The sequence below is a fragment of the Rhinolophus ferrumequinum genome, chromosome 9, assembly GCF_004115265.2.
Source record: "Rhinolophus ferrumequinum isolate MPI-CBG mRhiFer1 chromosome 9, mRhiFer1_v1.p, whole genome shotgun sequence".
In the NCBI taxonomy this organism is placed as follows: domain Eukaryota; kingdom Metazoa; phylum Chordata; class Mammalia; order Chiroptera; family Rhinolophidae; genus Rhinolophus; species Rhinolophus ferrumequinum.
In genome coordinates, this window is record NC_046292.1 from 28,860,432 (window position 1) to 28,885,112 (window position 24,681).

Genomic DNA, 24,681 nt, shown 5'->3' on the forward strand with positions numbered 1-24,681 from the left:
ATTCTTACAACAATATGCATTTCTGACAGACCTTATATTCTGTATTCTGTAAAAGTCATGTACTAAAAATGGGTTTGTGGGAAAAATAGGAACAGACTACTAAAAGCCCATGGAACTCTGTATCCTTTACACACACACGATGTGTGTGAGTCACTAACAAAAGGTTAAATGAGGCTCAACACACTAAATTAAAAAGAAGGAAGAAGGGCGCAATCCATTTTAGAATAATTTCCAACTAAAATGATTATTTTAAATAAAGTTTTAATGTGTAATGAATCAAACAAACCTGTAACTCTCCAGAACATTAAGCTTCTAAGTGACTTTCTTCCCCAAGGTTTTCTGGAGTGAAGATTTGAATGCATGCCACCATCTGCAGACGAAGCCACTTAATAAAAGCTTTTCATGGTGACAAAATTAAAATCTTAGCTCAGACTCATATGGCTTTGGGGACCCATAAGAGACTAATAACCCCTTTATCATTTTTTTATCTGTTCACACTGCCCAAACAGACCTTTGAAAGATGTCTATGCTACAACTACTAGAGATCTATCAGGTTCTGATAGGATAGAGTCCTGTATAGAAAATTACCTCCTTAGACAGAGCCCTGAGAATAGATGAAATCCTCATCTGCTTAGGCCACAGGAGACAGGTACATAAAGTAATTTGGGCTCACTGACAGAGCCACATCTATAAGCCATTTTGTAATCACCCCCACCACACACACACGCACACACACACAGTCTCAAGTTCTTAGCCTAAAAAAGGTGAGTTATGAATCCTTGGCATTATCCATGGTCTTTAGGAATCTCACAGAATTACAAACCTGGAACAATTATGGTTTCTTTGTACCAAGAAACTGAGATGCAACTTAGACCTAAACTTGGCCTGGTTCATTCTTTGTCATTGAGTAGTCACTTCCTCAGGGCTTCAAATTCTTCACCTGAAAACCAGGAGGTTAGAACTCTATAATGCTTTCCCAGGCAGTCCCATATTTACTACAAACTAGCTGCATGCCTGTTTCTTCATCATCCACATCAAGTGTCTGATTTTAAGGTTTCACAGAAAATCCTGTTGTTACTGAAATAAGGGAAATTTATCAAGTGATATCAGCTACTCAGGCAACTGTTCTGACAATCATTTCTGGTTGGGAAACTTTTGAGACTACCTTTTTCTTCATTGTAACAGGAAGGCCAGAGACTACAAAGGGGCTTCCAGTTGAAATGTTTTCTGTGAAACCAAAACAGTACAGCAATCTAAGGAAAGGGCTTTCTTCTCTAGAAACTGATTTTATTGAGAGGGCACAGAATAATCTTTGGGTGGTATAAAGTTAAGACATATTACAGATTTAAAAAAATCATTTGGGGGTGATACAGAAAGAATATATAAGCATGCCAAACAGCTAAGGCAGAAGAGTAGTACCATTTGCTAAGAGTATTTACTAGGAATCTTCTTTGTGCTAACTTGAGAATAAAGCCTCTTTTAAAAAGTCAAAAACCTTTGTATATAGCAGCAGGCATCAAGAAGCATGAGAAGAAAAAAAACATATGTCTAGTTTCACGTCAGAGACAAGTTTATGGTTGGTTGATTGGCTTTCTGAGTTTTTTGTTTGGTTTTGTATCCCAGAAATTTAGCCTTTAGGACATAAGATGCCTTTCTCAACTTCCTCAGATTTTGAACCAGGACTTTATCCCTTATTTAAGATCTACTTTAATTCTTCCTCATTTTAAGTCTCGGGTTCATTGGACCAGGATTAGTGGTAGACTTTATTTTAGAGAACAATTTTATATCGTAGTACTAGTTCAGAGAACTCCAGATAGTTATTTCATCAACATCATTGATAAGTGTCTAAGCTGTGCAATGCTCTTTCACACAGAGCAGTGATGCATACTTTTTTCCCACCATGACACACCTGAAGAATACGAAACACTCCTAATCAGTGGGGGCAGACTCATTAAAGGCACTGATTTTCAGCCAGAAGGTAAGAGGTAGGATTAATTTGATAGGGAGGGAGGCTCCACTGGGTGAAGGTGTTTTGGAATCTCCAGGTGTTTGTGTCGTTGGAAAAAGCATCTCCCTCAGTCCATATGCTTTTTCCACTGCCCTTCCTAAGCCCCAGCGTCTAGGAGTGTCATCCAACAGAAATATAATTTACGCCACTTATGTCATTTTAACTTCTCTAGTAGTCACATTTTTAAAAAGAAAACAGGTAAAAATTATTTAATAATGCATTTTATTTAACACAATATATTGAAATGTTATTTTAAAAGTGAATGAAAATAGATTTTTACATTAAGTCTTCAAAATCCGGTGTATATTTACAATTATAGCTTATCTCAATTCAGATGCTAAATTTTTATCAGATACTTGATTCAGATGTCATAAAATTTACAGTTAAAAAAGATTTATATATTGTTATTTAAAACATACTTAAAATTTTCCAATAACTGTACAAAGGATCAGTTTCTAAATTTAGTTAAAATTAAATAAGATTTACAATTTAGTACTTAAGTCACACTAAACACGTGGCTATTGTGTTAACCCATATCTTAAGGAAATAATAAAATTAAATATTAAGTACTTACTATCGTGTTTCCCCAAAAAATAAGACCGGGTCTTATATTAATTTTTGCTCCAAAAGACGCATTAGGGCTTATGTTCAGGGGATGTCATCCTAAAAAATCATTCTAGGGCTTCTTTTCCGGTTAGGTCTGATTTTGCAGAGAAACACGGTATGTGCCAAGCATTGTTCTACGCATTTTACTTGTACTAAATTGCTCAATTCTCACAACACTGTAAGGTGGGTACTATTATTATCTTCATTTTATTGATAAGAAAACCAGTACAGAGAGATCTTATAATTTGCCCAAAGTTATTCCATTAGTAAATGGTGGAGCTGGGACTCAAAGCAAGGTAATTTGGCCCATTTCTTGTTTCTGAGGCTTAGGGTTTTTCCAGGGAAAACTGGGCTACTTATAATACTAGGCCCTAGGAGTAAATGCAATCTTTTGCCTATGTTTGGTTAGAGGCTCTCAGCATTGGCTGACTTTATTAGATGTCCCTATCTTGATTATATGTTAATGTAAATTAGCTCATGTCACCTCCCCCGCCTTAAAATCTTCCGAAGGCTCCCCACAGCACTTAAAATTACACCCAATACCTTACCCTGACCTACATCATGCATGATCTGATCCTGACGACCTCCACCACGACCTCCCCCTACCGCTCTCATCTATTCACTTAGCTCCAGCCACATTGACCTTCTCTCCTCTTCATGCGTGCCAACTCCTTATTACTTTAGGGCCTTTACACTACCTGGAATGCACCACCTCATATTCATATGACTGGCTTATCATTCAGCTCTTAGCTTAAATGTCACCTCCTCAAAACTGCTGGTTGCTAGAAGGGTGGGGGGTGGGGATGAGGGAGAAGGGGAAGGGATTAGACAGCATGAGTTGGTAACTGCAATATTGCCACGGGGTATGAAAGGCAGTGTGGGGACTATAACCAATAATGTTGTAAAGATTTTGTTGGGTATCCGATGGGCACATGTCTTACTAGGGAGACCACTTCATGGACGGTGTAGATGCTTGACCTCTGCACTGTACACCTGAAGCTGAAGCTGAATGATACTGTATGTCAACTGTAATATATATAATCACAGGATATGGAGTATAGCATAGGGAATAGAGTCAGTGGAATTGTAATAGATACATACGATGTCAGAGGGGCAATAGATCGGGGCAGGGGGTTATCACTTTGTGAGGGGTGAAATGTCTAAGTATTGCATTGTTTTTTGCACCTCCTCAAAGAACCCTTCCCTGACCACTCAATCTCGTCACCTAGTCTCTCTTATCGTACCACTCTTAATTCTCCACAGCAGTTAGCACTATTTAATATTTTCCTTGTCTATTTATTTGTCTCCTCCAGCACTGGGATATCTGTATCCCAGCACTCGGAATAGTGCCTGGTATAGAGGAGGCACTCAATAAGTATTTTTGAATGAAACGAATGCTCATCATTAAGAAAAAAAAGGAATAAAATTCAAAAACTACATGACCAGAGCACCGTGGCTATTTTCTGAATTTAAAAAAGAATATATTTGGATGGTTTGTAATTTAGACTTAGATGATTTCTGAGAGAGAAAAAGTTATGGAAAATCTCTTAAAATGAAACAAAAACAAGCTGGGTCCTTTATCTGTAAATTACTCTCAAATCTGACAGAATCATTACCTAAAGGTAATGAGAGGATGAAAGGAGTTGAGAGAATATAATTTAGCTTTTCAAAGACTTTTCTGCATACAGTCCTCACAGCTTATTAAAGAAATCCACATAACACAAAGGCAAATTCTATCTGATTAAAACTCATTTAAAAGACATGCACTTGCAGACTGGTGCAGCCGCTATGGACGGCAGGGTGCAGGTTCCTCAAAAAATTAAGAGTAGAATTACCCTATGACCCAGCAATCCCTCTCCTGGTATCTACCCCAAAAATCTGAAAACATTTATCCATAAAGACATATGTGCTCCAATGTTCATTGCAGCTTTATTTACGGTGGCCAAGACATGGAAACAACCAAAGTGTCCTTCGATAGATGAATGGATAAAGAAGTTGTGGTATATATACACAATGAAATACTATTCGGCAGTAAGAAAAGATGAAATAGTACCATTTGCGACAACATGGATGGATCTTGAGATTATAATGCTGAGTGAAATAAGTCAGATAGAAAAAGTTAAGAACAATATGATTTCACTGATATGTGGTATATAAACCAAAAACAACAAAAGAAAAAGACAAACAAATGAGAAACAAAAACTCATAGACACAGACAATAGTTTAGTGGTTACGTGGTTACCAGAGGGGAAGGGGGGTGGGTGGTGGGAGATGAGGGTAAGGGGGATCAAATATGTGGTGATGGAAGGAGAACTGACTCTGGGTGGTGAACACACAATGGGATTTATAGATGATGTAATACAGAATTGTACACCTGAAATCTGTGTAACTTTACCAACAATTGTCAAACCAACACACTTTAATTTAAAAAAAAAGACATGTACTGAGATGACAAAAGAAGATATTAAAAATATGAGAAAGTACACAGCTACTTAGCAGCACTGGAAAACAGGGAAGAGTACCATCAAAGAATCAGAAACTTTGAAGAATTTCTGAAAAATTTCATCTAAATGGAGCTATATAATGGAGAAAATCAATCCATTGCTGAGAGTCTCTAACAAACATAGGTAAAGGATTGTGTTTAATCTTAGGGTGTACTAAACAGACCAACTATCTGGGGAAAAAACCCAAGGTAAGAAAAAAGAAATGGGAATTGATGGCAAGTATTGGTACCTGAGATTTTAAGACCTGTGCTAGCATCTCACTCGATACAAAGCTTCCAGCTGCAGTGTTTGCTTCCAGGCACAAAATGTACAATACTAATTTTATTAAAGTTTAAAGAAACTTTAAAAGGAGAAAGCGACAAGCACTACTATGAAGAATCTACTCTGAATGTGACATTGAGAAAAGATTAACTGAAGGCATTCTCAAGAAAATGCAATGGGATGAGTGTAGGAGCGCTTCTCAAAGCTGCGCTCTCTCAAAGCTCGACCTTGGGCAATAGTGGAAAGGTGGGTAGGGTAGAGCAGAGACCAAAGGAAAGAACAAACATTGTTTTTCAGCACTTTTACATATGACCATTTCATCACAACAAATATGAAAAGTAGATGATATTCTCTCTCTCCCTCTCTCTCTCATCACTAAGGCTCAGAGAGTACCTTAACCAAGTTACTTGGATATCAGTGAATATTAAGCCTGATCAAGCTTGGGATCAAAATATGCATATAGGTTTTAAAGTCTACCTAAAATATAAATCTATCTCTATCATTTATTTTCCACAGGTATCCAAGAAAGTGACTCTATCTCAGCTTTACTTGGAGAAGCACTTTAAATAACATGTGAAATACACTTTATAAAACACAATACTTTTGCAATATATAATACAAAATATAAATGACTTCCAATTTCAGTCCTTTATAATTTTCAGTTAACTGACTTTCATATTATTTTATTTGTATTATAGTTATTTATATACATCTTTTACAGTTCTTTTAGCACAATAAGTCCCTTGAAATTAATATGCAGATCTGATTCATTCCTACACGCACTGTAACAGTACCTGGTTAGTAGTTTAATGAAACGTTTGCTTACATAAAGAATGGGATCCTCACAGTAGATATGCAACGTGACCAGGACACTATTCACATTATCCTTATTAAACACTTGAAGAAACAGAGGCAGAATAAACTCTGATGCTATTTCTCAGCTAAAAAACTCATTTGTTGAGCTAGGGTTCCAGTCTTTTCCTATTGCACCACTGACTCAAAAAAGATACTAAGCCTGATTCTCCAACTGAGACTCTGGCAGGGTGTCCAAAGGAAAAAGCTTAGTTATTTTTTAAATGTTTGGAAAATCCTAAAATATGGATCTTAATGTGAATATAAAATATTTGTCAACTTTCTGATTTGTTTTATTGAGACAGAGTGGTAGAAGGAAAGTGAAAGTACTTCTTAAAAATCCTCAACTTGGTTATAAGTTACCTAAAACCCGACAAAAACGGAAGTTGAAATGTTAACAGCTAACATTTATATCAGTTCTTGGGAGCAATTCTATGTATATATTTCATATGATTATCCATAATATCCAGTGAGAAATTACTATTATTCCCATTTCACTGATGAGGAAATTTCAATTAGAGAGTTGGGTGGTTGAACTGGGATTTGAAACAATGTAGGTCACGCTCTTTGCAGCATACCATGTTGTTATTACTTGCTTGCACAAAGCTAATCAATAGTCTTCTGATTGGTCTCTCCTAGTTCCATCCCATTATGTGTATGGCAACCAGAGTAATCCTTCAAAAATAAACAGTCACTCACGTCGCCTCTGTTTCAAATACTTCAACAGTCATGTAGCCAACAGAACGAAACCCCCCAGCCCTGGCACTGCATATACAGCCCTTCAAAACCCATAAACCCTTTAAAGTTTGGCCCAACTACTTCTCCGGCCTCGTCTACCCATCTTCTCCTTCTCTTTACCTCTAGCCCTAAGTTATTCTAAATGACCTACAGCCCCTCAGCTCCGCTGCAACTAAGTTCCTCTTCCCATCATACACTCAACTTGTCACCTTACAACTCATGCTTCAACATTTAACTCAGAAATCAATGTACCCTCAGCCTTCTTAGCTCTTTTCCCTAATCATTTCCTCTTCTGTGCTATATTGACATCTGGTTCATACTCATAGCATTTAAACACTGTATTACAATTACTTATCTACCTCCCCTCCCTATTTGGCAGTGAAGCCCCACGGGACGTCTTAGTCACCTTCACACCCCTCGGGGCTAAAATACTGCCTGACAGTAGCAAGCATCAGGTACATTTTTGTTGAGTTGAAATCAAATACACTCACTTAGAAAGTACACAAGTGTTAAAAAAGGATTTGGATTTTGCAAAATATACAGTTTCAAAGGGGGAAAAGAACCCAAAGTCCTTTAACTGAACCATGTATAAGAATGGCAGCTGCCCTGAAGGTCCTGCGAGCACTCTGTGCCCCAGCTGGGCTCCAGAAGGTTCATTACTTTCATATTACCACTGTGGCAATTTTTAATGAGCTCAGCGCAAGCAAGATAAATTGAAATGACAGCCCTGGCAACAAACATCTCTTATTTATCACCAGAACTAGTCTCTCACTAACAGTGCCATGGATAAGCCTTCTTCAAAGCAAAACAATATTTGTAGAGTATCTTCTAAGAGACCTGCAAACACTGACTGGCACTAAGGGGAACCCCCCAAAATATAAGTCCTCATTAGGACAGGCAAAGAATGTATTCTTGAAAAATAACTGAACAACACAGATGTCCAGTAGAAGCAATGATAAAGGACTCATTATGTAGTTCATCATTTATGGGTCAACTGCCTACCCAAGGGCTAACTGAAGTGCCACTGGCGCTCTTCTTGCTTCAGGTGTCACAACAGTATGCATGAGGAGGAAACCAAGAACCAGTACGAGGCATTCCGGCAGAAGGAAGGTCTGTCTGTAAAACTAAAGCCCTTACCTCTCCAAAAGTTTGAGGGCTTCTTGGTATCAAAGCATCCCTACCAATGATTTAAGGCTGCTCTTCTGAGATAAAGCCAAACGATAAGCTGTTGACATAACGAAAGTAAACTTTATAGCGCAACTAGACACAAACATGGTTGAAAAGAGAGAAAGAAAAATGCCAGGAAACCCTGTAGATACAGGGAGATACACACACTCCCTGTCCTTCACTGTATCCACGTAACACCCATTTTGGCTTCTTAGGGCTGCCTTAACAAAATGCGATCAACTGGATGTAATAAACAACAGAAATTTATCTTCTCACAGTTTCAGAGGTAGAAGTCTGGAATAAAGGTGTTGGCAGGGTCATGCTCTCTCTGAAGTCTGCAGGAGAAGATCCTGCCTTGCCTCTTCCAGCTGTGGCAGCCCACGGGAACTAATACAGATTTTGGTACTGCTGAGAGTGGAGTGCTGCTCTAATAAATACTTGAAAATGAGGAAGTGGCTTTGGAATTGGTAGAGAAATATTGCCTGGAAGAGACAGTTGGTAGAAATAGGTACATTAAAGGTGCTCCTAGTGAGGTCTTAGGAAGAAGTAATGAACATGTTATTTGACACTAGAAGAAAGACAATTCTTATTACAGTGGCAGAAAACTTGTCTGAATTGTGTTCAACCATTGTGTGACCTTGTAAGTGATGAATTTGGATATTTAGTTGAGGAGATTTCTAAGCAAAGTGTTGAAATGTGGTCTAGTTTGTCCTTGGTGCTTATAATAAAATATGAGAAAAGATAAATTGAAGAACAAATTGTTAAGTTAAAAAAGGAACCAGCACTTAGTAATTTGGAAAATTCTCTGCCTATCCGTGTGTTCTGGAAACAGGGTCAAGGGTGTGGCTGGACAATCATTTGCCTGACTCATGGATACAACCATCACAAAAGCTAGGAATAGAGATATGGTGTTATATGTACATACATATATACTATATATAGTCTTTACTTCATTCTCCATCATGACAACACTCCGTGTCACACAACGCTTCTGGTATATGGCAATTTCTGTCAAATAAAAACATGATGCTGTGTCCTCATCCACCTTATTCACTGGATCTGGCACCATGTGACGTCTGGCTCTTCCCCAAAGTCAAAATGATTCAAGACATCAAGACAGCCATGACAGGGCAACTAAAGACATTTCGTGAAAGAGGACTTCCAGAACTGCTTTAGAAAGTGGCAAGAATGGGATAAGTGTGTTTGAAGCAAGGGGGAGTATTTTGAGAGGGATTAATAGCAATGTGTCTTTTACTGTAATACATTTTTGTTTAAACATTCACTGTATTTTGTGATCACACCTCATATATATGTATACACATACATATATGTATGCATGCGTGTGTGTGTGTATTTATCTAGAAAAGATCTGTGGAGGATCCCTCTTGTAAGATGGTTTGGACCCCATGAGTTGCATGGGAGACTGACAAGGTTTGGAGGATTTCATACCAGCTGACGGGCTGCCAGCCTAAACTAGAAGGGAAAGAGAGGGGGAAAAAATGAAGGAAGAGTAACACCAAGGGCAGCACCACAAAAGCAGATCCCTGGGCCAATGGGACCCTGTTGGGAAAAGGGTGGGACTGCCCCAGAAGGCCAGAGGACAGAGCATGGAGCCACAGAGGATTTTCCCCAGGCCTTGAGATTGAATAAAATTTGCCCTGCTGGGTGGGTTATGAATTTCCTTTAGAGTAGTGACCCTTTTAATCCTTCCATTTTCTCCCTTTTGTAATGGAAATATCTTTCCTATGCCTGTCCTACTATTGTATCTTAGAAGCAGATAACTTATTTTCAGGTCCACAGACAGAAATTTTTTTCCAGGATAGACCATACTAGAGTCTCACCTATACCTGATATAGAACTGACCATATAATGGAAGATTTATTTGTGGGCTCTCTATCCTATTCCAATCTATACGTTTCTATGCCAGTACCATGCTGTTTCGATTACTGTAGCTTTATAGTATTGTTTGCTGTCAGGGATCATGATACCTCCCACTTTGCTGTTTCTCAAGATTTCTTTGGCTATTCACGGTCTTTGTGATTCCATATAAATTTTAGGATTAGTTGTTCTAATTCTGAAAAGAATGCCACTGGGATTTTAATAGGGTCTGTGCTTGTTATTTCTTAATATGTGTTTCAGACGATCAGACAAATTGGGGAAATACTAGCTTAGGCTAAAGTTTAACTAACATTCAACAAGTCTGGTTGAGGAGCCCATAGTATATGAAATGGCAGTTGTTATTTCCCAGTAATACAGAGGAAGGACAATACAACAATATTTATTTAAAACATACTACGAGTCTACCACTGTACCAGAAAACACCATGGTATACAGTGGGCACTAAAAGTTTAAGATGTTGCTTTGCCTTCCAGGATCTGTGTTCTTTTAATTTGTAGAAAAAGTAAAACTTAAAATACATCAGGACTGCTGAACCTGCCTGATCAATGAAATAATCTAAGGATCTTTTTTGTAGATCAGGGATGGCAGACATGGGATTTAAACCCCTATCCATCAGACAACAAATCTATTTCCAAAATACAGTTAGTGTAAAACACAGTTCCCTCTCAATATAAGGTAAAGGAGCACATACAAAAAAATTAGGAATAATAAAAATAGTCCATTAATCCAAATTTGAATTTAACTAACAGATATTGAGTACTTACAATGTAAACATTTACTGTATTAGACACCTAAATATTGATTTTCATTAATAAATGATAAGAAAACACCAGGAAATTAGTTGACATTTCTCTTTTCAGCCTAATGATTTATTTATATGCCATCAGTAAGGGATTTAACAAATTAAAAGAAAATTGTTAGTACTGAGAATAAAGAAGCCCAAAAACCATTACCTAACATTTCACCAAATTCAATTAGTAGTTCTCAGGAAGACAACTTTGACATGGAAGTGTCAGGGTCAGCATAGAAAGAATCTATTTGTTGGTAAGGTAGTTAATCGAATTCAGCCCAAACAACCAATTCTTGTTTATTCATTATGCAAAGTTGCCTTGAGTAATTGAGTGTTGTGGAAATCTGAAGGCTAAGAGTTGGGGAGTTTGAAGAGTAGGTTCTGGGCCAATACTGAAGCAAGAGAATTGCAAACTCTACTGGTATTTGTTTAGTAATATGTCCTAAGCTTTCTGTGAGAGGACATCTAGGGTCATTAAATATTTACAGAAAGATTTCTGTGAGTGGTTTCCTTCAAATGTAGGTACAACTAAAACTGATGATGAAGATATACTTAGTAGAAGTATACACTGTGATTAAGTGATTTCTCAAAGTTTTTTCTTAAAACTAAATCCAAGACTTTTAAACTGACCTCACTCCAATAATCATACTAATCTCATAAAGCATTTGCAGAAAAAATATCCAACTCACACTCATACACAGTGGTAATACCGTGTTGCCCCGAAAATAAGACCTAGCTGTACCATCAGCTCTAATGCGTCTTTAGGAGCAAAAATTATAATATAAGACCCAGTATTATATTTATTTTATTATATTATTATATTACATTACATTACATTACATTACATTACATTACATTATATTATATTATATTATACCCAGTCTCATATTATAGTAAAATAAGACAGGATCTTATATTAATTTTTGCCCCAAAAGACCCATTAGAGCTGACTGTCTGGCTAGGTCTTTTTTTCGGGGAAACACGGTAGGTAGTAGCACTTTTTTTAGTGTCACACAAATAGATCAAAAAAATAACACTCCTTTGTGACCTGAATCATTTTTGTTCAGGACTTAGTCACAATCCTTCCAAATAATTGAACTGTGCTTTCAGTTAACGAGCAATATTATGTAGTAAGACTTTTTTACATTTGTTGGAGTCCTCTCTGTTGACTAGCAGTTGGCATATTTTTGTCATCTACATGTGTAAGACCCCGAGGTGGAAAAAGTTTACGTGACATCTATCTAGAATACACTTTGGCACATGAATCTATCAACAGATGGTAACTTGTTGGTACCATCAAATGAGTCAACCAAATTGGGAACATTTTATGAAGAAATGTGCTTTAATTAAATCCCAAAGAAATAGCGTGTAAAATTATTTTAATTTTATTATAACTTTTCAAAAATATGGTTTTATTTTAGAACAATTTCAGATTTACAGAAAATCTACAAAGATAGTTCAGAGTTCCCATGTATTCTGCACAGCTTCCACTATTATTAACATCTTATGTTAGTATGGTACATTTGTTACAATTAATGAATCAATATCGATACATTATTAACTAAAGTCCACATTTTATTGAGAATTTCCTCAGTTTTTACCTATCCTTTTTCTGCTCCAGGACCCCATCCAAGAAAACACTTTACATGTAGTTGTCATGTCTCCTTAGGTTCTTCTTGGCTGACAGTTTCTCATATTTTCCTTGTTTGATTACCTTGGTAGTTTTGAGGAACAGTTGTCAGGTATTTTGTAGAATGCCCCTCAACTGGGACTTGTCTGATGTTTTTCTCGTGATTAGACTAGAGTTATAGATTTGAGGGAGGAAGACCACTGAAGTCGGAATACTTTTATCCCAACTATCTCTTGGATAGTCAGCTCACTGAGGGAAGCAACCACGTCTTAGTCTCACCTTTGTATCCTTAGCAGGTCGCCGGCAAATGTTTTGATTAAGGAGGAGGAGGTGGGCATACATCAAAGGTTGAGAGGGTACAGAAACTTTGCAATTTATTAAAATATAAGCACTGATCTTAACAAGGAAACTGTTCGTACAAATTAAAAAATACTCGTGACTCTGATTCACTAAAGTGTTTTATTTGTCTATTCTAGGATCCTTCCAGTTTGCCTACATTGTTTGGTGAGATGGGATATATTCAGTACAAAGAAAACAAAGTCAATTCTTACAAGTAAACCTTGCTTCCTATAGTGGTAAAGTTTCGGAATTATATAACACAGCTTGTAGGGAGGGTACATGGTGAAATGGAAAGGGCATTAGGGTTAATGTCAGGCTGGTCTGGGTCTGAAACTGAGTCCTCTCACTTATAACTTGTATGATTTGGCAGATATCTGGTGGATGAGAACAATATGTGTTTGCATGTTACAATGTATCTGATAGATACTCAAAAAATATTATTCCTTTTCTGAGCATGGTATGTTGCACAGAGATGGTATGCTTTAAAATACATCCTGGAATAAGGCAGGATATGTATAAACAAACAAACAGAAGATGCCAGTTACTTTTATAATGAATAAATTCTAAAGCAAGTTCACATACCTTTATGTTTTTTTAAGTAGTTAATGAATGCCTGACATATAGCAGCCACTCAAGTGGTTGATGATTCTCCCATCAGATTTCTTGAAGAAGAATCAAGAGAATCAAATTCCAGTTTTTATGACTTTGGACAAACCATGTCCCTTTTTTAGGCTTTGGTTTCTTCACTGAATAACTGACCTAATAGTCACAGAATTTGAGAGTTGGAAGAAATCTTAGAAGTGATTAGCTGCTACAACACCCCCTTACCTAAGTCACAGAGCCAGTGAATGGCAGATGGGGACTTGAATTGGGACTCAACCACCAAGCCATCTTTCCACATATCATGCTGCTTAGAGGGTCTTTCACCTTCTTGCCTATAAAATACTGGAGAACTACTGATCTTTAGACTATCATCCAATTCTGAAATATACTAAATCAACAACAGCCTATGTTCTATCTTTATTAAAAGCAGAACATACAGAATAAACAAAATTGTCAATATTAATCCTAGTTAGCATTTTAGAGAAACTAAAATAAATATAGACAGCAGAGGATTAAAATTCTTTCACTTGTGTTGATATATCAAATACTTAAATATAGTGAGGATCTATTTTGAATAGTTTCCCTGGCTCCATCTTCTCTATAATTAAATGGAATTATAATCATTGGCCCAACGAACTGGTGGGCCAATTCAGTAGATTGAATCAGTACTATTCTGAGATATCCACATCTTTATTATCTTGGTATCCCTTACTGTACCTAAGAGCATGATTTTTTTGTTGTTGTTACCCAATGGTCTCTGTAGTATTCCTACTCTATCTCCTTAGGAACTTTCATTGCTGACTCGTCCTTCCTTTTTGAAACTTAACTGTTTTTCCTTGGCATTCAAAACACCACTTTCTCCTGATTTTGCTTATTCAGTGATTCAGAATATAGCTTATTAGCCAAGAATATAGACTTTGGGCCTATAATAGAACACCAGAGTTCAAATCCTGGTCCTACCACTTGTTAACCCTGTGACCTTGGACAGATTACTTAAGTGCCTATTTTCCCCGCTGGGATTATCTGTTTTTATGTATATAAAATTGTATAGTAAATGCTATACAGATATTTGCTGTTATTTTTGTTCCCAATCTTAGTCTCTTCCTCAACTGCACTTCTCTGACCTCTACCTACTCCCGCTGGGGGATTCCATCCATTCAAAGGGGTCTTTACTTCTGTCTGGAAGGCCCTCTTTCTTCTCCTCACTCTCTATCTAGTAAATTCCTTCTCAACCTTTAACATCCAGTTTAAATGTCATTCTCTCTCTCTCTCTCTGGAGCCTTTCCAAAGATTATCTCCATCCTTCTGCCTTGGTAGTCAATTTCTTTGTGTTCCCAAAGTACTCTGAATATATTTCAATGAGAATACTTGTTTTATTAGATTGAATGAGGTTGAGCCATTTCAAATTGCCTGTATTGAACAATTTTAGACCTATAAAAACAAAAATTTTGCATGATTTACCCTAATAACATCTTTATATTTCTGCTACCCTCTTTCCCTGCATTATATTCATAACAAGAACTATATGCAATTATTCCTCAAACATGCATATACAATACTTCAAATATATAAAACGGTATAAAGAATAATGAATAACACCCATATAGCCACAAACTAACGGAAAAAATATTTATCAATAAAATTAACAGCCTGTGTGCTCTTCCCAGCATTATTACCAGTCTTTTCCCCCCACCCTACCCTTCAGAGATACACCCTACCCTTAACTGGTATATATCATTACCACGCATTTCTTGTGAGATTCCCCCACGTTACTATATAGATCTAGTTCACTCATTCATTCTCATTATTGTATGCAATTCTATTAGGTAAATATACCACAATATTTTCATTCTTTTATTGTGAGACATTTGGACTAATTTGGATTTTCTGTTACACTCATAATAATGTTGTATGAATATTTCTGTATGTCTCTTTTTGCATACATTGGAGAGTTTCTAAAGGGTATTTACCTAGGAGTAAAACTGTTGGATAGTAGGCTAGATGCATCTTAGTTCTAATAGATATTGACTAGTTGTTCTTCACCATGGCTTTGCAACTTGTATTCCCATCAACAGTGTCGAAGAGTTCCCTTAATTCCACATTCCCACCAATATTTGGTATTATCAGATTCTTAATTTTCGCCCATCTAATAGGTGTGAAATGACATCTCATTAGAGCTTTAATTAGCCTATAACAAATTACTGGTAAATTAGTAATGTTTAATTACTAATAAACATTTAAGTTGCCTCTTTCATGTCTTGTCATTTTTCTATTGATTGATCTTTTTCAAATCTATGTGTAGGAATCCTTTGTTATTACAGATAGTAATATTTAGTTATTATGTGCCACAAATATATTTTTTAATTCTGTGGTCTGCATTTGCATTTTTAAAATTACGCATTCATCTTTACCACTGTACATAGCACATCAGTATCTGCGGAATGAATGAGTGAAAAACTGAATACACATAAATTAGACAACATTTTTAAGTTCCTACATTCCCTTGTTTTGGAATTGTGACCCTCTATGCCTATTAGGCTTTATAAACTTTTATATTCCCAAATTTATTTTAGAAATTCATTTATTTTTAAAGAAATAAATTTAATCTGGTTTGGAGACTTTCCGGCAGTCCCTTGAGATAACTGGAGATAAGACAGAGGACCAAAAAATCAGAGTTAGAAGTTTAAAATTCTCAATCATCTAAGATAAATTGGTTGTGTACTCTCTTTTCAAATATCTCCAAGAACAAGTATGCTGGTTCTCATGTTTTCTGCTACACTTTACAGGACATAATGACTAAATAGACTTTATTTCCATGATGTTTGAATGCCCCAAAGGAAATTCTACATAAGCATGAGTGTAAAGCAATTATAAGAAATAACAAAACACTTAGAAATGTGCTTATAATACACAAGAAGAAAGAGGTTTAGTTTGGGATTTTACCCAGACAGGACAGGACAACGGAACAAAGGAATGGAGAATAACGGCAAAAAAGAGAATGAAGTAAGTGGTAGACTAAGAAAATTGAGCTGGATAGGGAAGGAAGTAAAGATAGGCCTTGATGAGGTCAAATAAACAGGTCTAGTGGGGACAAAGGTCAGGTAAAAGGAGAAATTGTGAACAAAGCTGTATGTCTTCATTCATAATTTCAGAGGTGCGCCATTTTTGGGCGACAATAAGGCCTATGGTGTGACTTTGGGAATTGATTTCCTAAAAAAATGATCACAGAAGAGGCCACTGTGTTGGAGAAATAATCTTCCATATGAATATTGAACTTACTCAGGATGAAGACAGAAATTAAGTTGAAGAAGACTGTGTGTGCTCTGTCCTAAATGAGACAAAAGATCTATACAAAAGAAGACGAGAGTGGTAGAGCCTTTGTGCCAGAGAGCACAGGGGATTTTAAGATTTGGAGATAATGACCTAGAATAGTGGTATGTAAAAAAACTAGTCATCCTTATCTCTCTCCTTTTGCACAGCAGTGATGTGGGAGCATAAGCTGCACCCAAGACATATTGCCCTCCATGGCTAAGGAGAGAGCCTGGCTTCCATTTAAGCCAGAACACACACAAAAACATCCAGTAAAATGGTTAACAGTGTAGGAGTTTCAGAGAATGAGTGGAAAGGTTTGAGAGGGAGCTCACTGCAAGCAGGGTTGGGAGAGAGGAAGAGGAAGCCGAAACAGCACGAAACAGCACGGGAATAACAGTATATAGCAGGAGACAGATGATTAGAGGTCTGGGGCAAAGATAACAGATGATAAGATCTGCTGGGTTTATATGGCCGTAAGCTTATCAAAATAATTAGTTCTAGCAATTCCCTGGTAGCTAGGGAGTTAGCACTGAGGCCTTTGCAATAGTGTGGTTAAATTCCTTCATTTACAGATTTGGAGAGAGGGGGCCGACATTTGAGCACTTAGCATGTAACCAACATTATGTTAAGTGCTTTACACATACTGTCTTAGTTAAACCTTACACCTACCTACGCCTTCCCTCGTTTTATAAAGGAGGGAGCTGAGGATCAGAGGCAAGGTGACCAGCCCTGGATTATATAATTAATATTTAGTGATATTGAGGAGCCCAGACTTCTCTGCAAATCGAAATCAGTACAGTAGTATAAAAAAGACAGAATTTGAAATCGGACCATTTTTAGTCACTTTCTACCAGAAATCTTATATGTTCTTTAACTCCACTAAGCCTACCTACCAAAAAGGTTATTGCAAAGATTAAATCACAACTACAAAACACATTTTAGCACTTATTTTTTTAACCTAAAATTGGCCTACAGAAGAACTTAATTTCCATGTGAAATTTCTTACTTGGTTTACTTCAAACACGAATCCAAAGTTTCTGAATTAATGGTTATAAATTCTACAGATAGGAAACTGAGGTAGGGAAAGAAGATGTCCAATCTATACCTCTCCAGAACCTGGAATATCTAGAGTCAAGTCCAAACTCCATAGCTGCAGGTCTTTAATACTATGGCCCAACTCATCTCTCCAGCCCCATCTCAAACTACTGACTTACACAAATACAATGCACCTGTGGCAACTACCCATTTTTAACAAACACATCTTATACTTTCCCCACTTTGCATCTTCACCTAAATTATTTAATCTACTGAAATTTATTCTCCAAGGCCCAAATGAAATTCATCTTGAGTGTTGATGCCTAACCTTGTTTCCAAATGTTTAAAATGATGGCTCCTCCCTCTGAATTCCTACATCTCTTTACTGTTAACTCCTTTAGAGTACTTATTGCCATATAATTTAGGTAAAGAATGAAAAAAATTTCATTATCTGCCAGCAGAGCTGAGGTTCCTTAAAGGTATTTGGAAAAGAACATCTACTTTGCATCTATGAAGTGCCAATTGCTTTTCTAGTTTATGTGTGTGTGTGTGTGTGTGTGTGTGTGTGTGTATGTATATATACACACATATATACATACACACACACACACACTATTTCATGTAATCTTTGGGACACTCTATGAAATAGGAATTTATTTTTTACAGATAAGGACAATGAAAGTCACAGAAGTTAAACAATCTGCTTACAGTCCTAAGGCCAGTGACAGGGCCTAGGCAGATCTGATTGTTTCCTATCCACTCATTGATCATCAGGAAAAATCCTCCATTGCCTTTGTCACTAAGCATTAGCAGAAAGGATTTGATATAGGGTATTTGCCCTCCTACTTTCCAAGACTAAGAACAGACTCTTCAGAGCAAACAGAATGATTAATATGAGTCCTGAATAAAGATGAAGAGATCAGAAGCTTGCTTCCAGGAAGGAAAAGTCAAAATTCATTACTTTTCCACTCTCGTGTTTAAAAACCCCTCCTTCTTTGAGGTTTATACCATCTGGCTGTACTGCTCTCTACCCTTCTCCTCATCTGTCATCCACCATCCTTCTGATTAATCCCCTATATTCACTGCACCTGGGTCACAATCTTCCTCTCTTTCCTACATTCCAGCATCCCACATCACTTCACTATCCGCACAGAAGACTCATTAAATACCATAGTTCCTTGTCATACTCAGCTTCCCTGACCTGTGGACCCACACACAGACTAGCCGTTGTCTAGAACAGCTCCAGATCAGACCATTTAACTTCCCCTTCTAATTTAATATTCCACTTTCTGACCATAACCTCCTTTTTTTCTAGTTTACTTCCACCACATTTGCTCATGGATCTAACTTAAGACATCGTAAAATCTTCAAGTCCAAAACTGAACTCATTATCCAGTGTTTCTTGTCTCAGTTAATGTCCCCACAATCCCCCTAGTATCCAAACCAAAAACCTTAGCATCACGCTGGACTGCTCATCCTCTCATCTGCACATCCAATCAATCATAAAGCCATCATTCCTTTCTTCTTACCCTCATGACTACATTTTAAAAATGTTATTCAACCATGTCTGATAAAAGCCTTTTAGTGATTTTTAAAAAATCATTCACTGAATTAATTTCAAGATACTTATGCATATAAGGTCCACCTAAAGCCTCTGCTTGTATTTCCAGCCTCACAATTTACCACTCGCATCTTCACTGTATTTTCTTAGCAGTCCCAAACTGCCTGTGGTTCTCTATGCAAGCCATTCCTTTTCTCACATTGATGCCTTTCCTCAGGCTGTGTTCTCTGTTTGAAGCACACTTTTTACTCATCTTTGCCTGACTTACTCCTAGTTACCATTTAAGATTTGGGTCAGGTGTCATCTCTTCCCAAGGCTTGTCCCTCAAGTCCTAGGCTAGCCAAAGTGCCCTCACCTGGGGCATTATATGCATAACTCTTACCTTTTATTCTGAGATGTCCTGTTTTAGCATCTAATTTACTAGCTGCACAAAGATTGGAAATGGATCTTATTCATCTCTGTATACCCAGTTAAAGCACAATGCCTGACACACAGTACACACATAAACGTAGATAGAATAAAGGTTAGAACATGTTGAACTTAAGTTTTCAGTGGAATATTCACACCAGTTCTTTCTCACAGTTTTTAGCATTTCCTACCATTAACTTTAAGTCCTTTGAAAGGAAGGAACCAGGGCCTTTCCTGGCTCTGTACAGTTCGATACAGAATGGTGTTACATAAATTTTTATCCAATTTACATAAAGGGCAACAGCATTTGCATAAACATACCAGAAACCAACATTTGACATGTATGCTACAAATTTCAAAAACACTGAACAACTTAAAAAATGAAGACGTAAGAACAAAGATAAAGAACGGATTCTGACTGCTCTTATGTGCTTGTCTATGTCATAAAAACAGTGAAATTTTGCTGAGAATTTGAACAAGATACAAGAGATTGGCATTTTGTCTTCAAGGCCATCACAGCTCTGATGGGCTTAAAAATTTACTACAGGGTTGCTTAGGCAGAGGTTTAGGACGTTGCTAAAAGACCCTTTTTAAAAACTTAACACCACATACCACGGATAAGTGATTTGAAAAGCAAGTAAAAAATAATACTGGTAAGTGAGCAACAAAAAAATGTTCTTTTTCATTGTAATTTTGGGCCTTCTGCTGGCAGTTAGAAATAGAGCATAGATAGAGTTCAACGTAATAAAGCATTTCCCTTTCCAGCTAAATATTAAATTGCAGTTTGGCACCAAAACGGGTCTCAATCCTTTTTCAGAGTAAAAATAATAAACCCTTCTATTTGTATGGTGCATTGTGACACTTTGAGATACATTAGCTCATTTGATAGTGTTTACAGACATTGAAAACATGAGGGAAAACCCAAAAATTTCCACAAAGTAGGATCTCTCTTTTTTTTTTAACCAACAGTACAAGATTTTTTTAAAAAGTTAAAAACAGTACAGAAATAAGGAAGGAATAATTACTTTTTATTTAAGCAGGACAATTATTTGGGGCCAAGGAGCTTCTTGGGGAAACTTAATAGGTTTCGTCTCCTCACTCACATTAAGAAGCTCTCCTTTGAAGGGGACGGGGCAAAGCAGAGCATATTCAGAGACCGCATCCGAGAACCACAGCACAAGAGAATCAAGTAAAGGAACTGGAGTTAGTGACGACAACACAAGGCTCCAGGGACACGATTACTTTCTTCAGGTAGCTTAAAAGGGTGTCCATAAGGAAGAATGGCAGATAGCTGCTTCTTTCAACCAAAAATATTTCTAAAACCAACGCAGTCTAGGACCAGAATGGGTTTCCTTGGGAAGAGATCAGTTTCCCATCACTGGAAGAGGTGTTCAAACAGGTAGGTTAAATTATTAGGCTAGAATTTGGGATTTTCAAAGCTACCCTGTTTCCCTGAAAATAAGAAATAGCCAGACAATCAGCTCTAACGCGTCTTTTGGAGCAAAAATTAATATAAGACCGGGTCTTATGTAACACCCGGTCTTATAGTAAAATAAGGCCGGGTATTATATTACATTACATTACATTACATTACACTATACAAGACCCGGTCTTACAGTAAAATAAGACTGGGTCTTATATTAATTTTTGCTCCCAAAGACACGTTAGAGCTGATTGTCTGGCTAGGCTTATTTTCGGGGAAACACGGTACTTTGGCATGGGATGAGAGAAAGAGACCCTAGAAGACTTTAAATTCCCTTCCAGACGCCAGATGTTTTGGGGTTCAGCCATCTCCTGGAAACTCTTTTTCATTCCTCTGGGGCTGGCCCACAGCTGTGCCCACGTGTCTAGCCCTCCTGGCAGCTTGCTCACCTGGGTGCCCAGCGGCTTCTCTCCACCCCCATCCCACGCGCACCCCCAGAAGTCTGAGGTTTGAAACCTGCTCTCTCCGCCCGTTTCCGGAGGCACACGTGAGTTGTCCCCGCGCTGCTGGAGCCAGCTGGAGGATCGCTGCTGACAGCTCCGAGCCCTTCGCGCCCCGGACCTTCCGTTGAGCCATGTCTCCCGCCGACCTCGGTCGAACCGGGACCCGGCTGGCGAAGACCCACAGATATCTCTCAGCTCTTGCGTCCGCACAGACCCACAGACCCACGCGCAGACTGACAGCCACTCTGACTCCCGGCCTTTGGCCCAAAGCCAACCCTCCCGGACCGACCCCAGCCCCGCGGGCCTGGATAGAGAGGCTCCTACACGGACCGCCCTACGATGCCAAACCACCAAACGTCCCCCTGTCCATGGGGTCCCCGCGCCGAGGCCCCCGGGAAGCCCCAGCGCGTCCGGGCCTCCAGCGGGACACTGGGCCCAGCCGGCTCCCCCGCGGATGCAGAACCGGGCGCCCGGGCTCCAGGCCCGGGTGACACGGCAGGGAAGGGCCGCGACCGCGCTCGGACCACCGACAGGCCAACCCGCCCCGACAGACGGACAGCCGGGCCCGGAGGGGCGGGGGCAGCGGGCGGCCAGGTCCCACCGCCTCCTCCTCGCCCCGGGCGGCCCCTGGTGGCCCAGTCCCCTTAGGGCGCCGGCTGCCCCGGCTCGCGGAAGCTGGCGCTAGGCGCTTACCTGCGGGCACCGGGCGGCGCGGAGCGGCTCATTCCCTTCCCGCCGCCATGTTTCCGCTGCTCAGGGAGCGAGGGAGGACGCGCAAAGGGGGCGTGTGGGGGCGGCACCGGAGAGCGGCGGGCGGGCGGCGGGGGGCTCCACCGAGGCGGTGACTGCGGTAGCTGAGGCGGGGGAGAGGCGGGGGACGACGAGGGGCGGGGCAGGGGCTCCCCGGCCCCCAGCCCCTCCTGCCGCGAGGTGGCGCGCTCCTTGGCGGTTGGGCCCGCGCAGAAGGCGGGGAGGCGGGGCGGTGTGGCGAGGGCGCCACCGTGCGGTGTGGGGCGGGCGCTGCCCCCTGACGGGCTCTCGCCGCTGCTTCTATTGGACGGGTAAACCGAGGCCTGAAGAGAGCTCTGGGTCTCGGGTTCGAGTCCAGCCGACGCGTGTCACCCACTCCAAGGCCACGCGTTGGTTTGTGAGGGATATGGCGGACCTAAGAGCGGTTAGGTTCTGGCCCCGAAGCCCGCCCGGCTGACGCGAGGCGCAGCCTCGTGAGGAGAGTGGGCGCTCCCGGGGCTCGAATCCCTGCCCTGCTCGTGACCAGTTATGATGGATGACCTTGAGCAAGTGACTGCGCATCTCTACCCCAGGGCCTTTATCTCTAACGTGACAGCACTTAATCCAAAGGGATGGTGTGAGGACAAAAGAAATGAATGCTTGTAAAGCCCACGGAACAGTGCGGAGATCTCGTAAGTACATGCCCAGTAAGTATAAGCTCCCATGCGCCTTCATCGGTTCACCTAGTCAATCAGCGTTGAAGCCTAGGTGCCAGACCCTGTACCTGGGACCATTATTTCCGGGCCCGTGAGCACTCTGCTCCAGTCCTTAGGCTCACCGCCACCTCCCCCCCAGATCAGCCGTTTTAGCAGAGGAAACTGAAGGTCAGGGAGGTGAGGCTACTTGTCCAAGGTCACCGAGCCAGTAAATGACTGAGTGAAGATGCATCTTCAGCCTTTCAAACTTTAGAGCCTGTGTTCTACCTGCCCAGAGTGGTCAGCTCAGTTAGGGTGAGCCAAAGGAGTCAAACACTATTCAACTTAGCTCTTGAAAGAGTCTGACAGGGGAAGCTATTTTCAGGCGGAGAAAAGGCTGTGTGCAAAGGCATGAAGACTCCATACCGTGTGGTAGGCTGGTGTGGCAGGAGGATGGGAGACGCGGACATGGTGTGCTGCTGCTGAGGTTAGACAGGGAAAGGAAGCCAGAACGTGGAAGGAGGTCCTCGTCTTCTGGAATGACATCGGATGTCCTGTATACTAGCTTAGAACTTATTTCGTAGGCCAGTGGTTTTCATATTGCGGTCCTGGGATTCCTGGGTGTCCCTGAGTTCCTTTCAGGGGTCAGTGAACTCAAAATTATTTTTATAACAATGTTAAACATTTTTTGCTTTTTTCACTCTCATTCTCTCACTGGCATACAGTGACATTTTCCATAGACTATAGGACATATGATATTGCAACAGGTTAAATGCAAAAACAGATTTTAGAATCCAGCTGTCTTCTTTCACGCCACGTGTTAAAGAGATTTGCGCAAATGTAGGACACCTCTCTTCTCATTAATATTTTGTTTTAGAAAACAGGTATTTTTCATTAAAAATGTAATGGGTTTATCATTGTAAATTTTAAATGAATTAGTAAAACGTTAGAAATGTCTCAGTTCTAATTTCTAATATAATAAATGTTGATAGAAGTAACCAAGTGCACATGAAAAAGCTCCTTGGGGTCCTCAGTAATTTTTAAGCGTGGAAAGGGGTCCTGAGAACAAAAGGTTTCTGAATGCCTGCTATTGGCAATAAGCTACGGAAGTTTTAAGCAGGGAGTGACTTAATCAGATTTGCATTTCAGAAAGAGGTTTCAAGATCTAAGCCAGGCCTTGAGAGATGAGTTCACAAGGCACAAGCAGTCCAGGTAGAGGGATAGAATAGGAAAGTGCAGGGCTGGTAAGCGGAAGAGCCAGGACCCACATGACTGGTCTTTTTCTTCCTAATTTGGCATTGCCTTACCACTTGACAGGGAAGCTCGAAGGTGAGTGTTTTAGCCCTTTATTTCCACTCCTGTGTAGTGAAGATTCTGCTCATGTTTGCTGTAGATGCTGCTGCTCTTTCTGACCCCAGCAGCCTCTTACCTCTCCTTGTTGCCCATTTTCTGAGAAGCAATCAAGTCAGAGAGGCAGATGAGAGGAAAGGAAGAGGTTACCAATGACAGCGTGCGTGGGCATGGGAACTGTGGCTGACGTCCTCCCAGGCTACCCAGCCCAGGGTTATCCTTCTCATACTCCTAGGGCTCTTCAGGCATTGAGAGGGAAAACAAGTGT

The 24,681-nt window shown here is 39.7% G+C and overlaps 1 protein-coding gene across 8 annotated transcripts in view; it reads right to left on the reverse strand.

Annotated features, from left to right (window-relative positions):
• SCMH1 (Scm polycomb group protein homolog 1) overlaps window positions 1–22,508 on the reverse strand; it is a 146,401-nt gene extending 123,893 nt beyond the window's left edge. For 7 of the 8 annotated variants that reach the window (XM_033114029.1, XM_033114037.1, XM_033114035.1 and 4 more), the window contains exon 1: window positions 22,333–22,508. The gene's annotated coding sequence lies outside the window, so the exon portion shown is untranslated. Of the gene's footprint in view, window positions 1–21,652; window positions 21,807–22,332 lie in introns of all 8 variants that reach the window. The other variant, XM_033114027.1, reaches the window with a different exon arrangement.
• Between the last annotated feature and the right edge of the window lie 2,173 nt (window positions 22,509–24,681).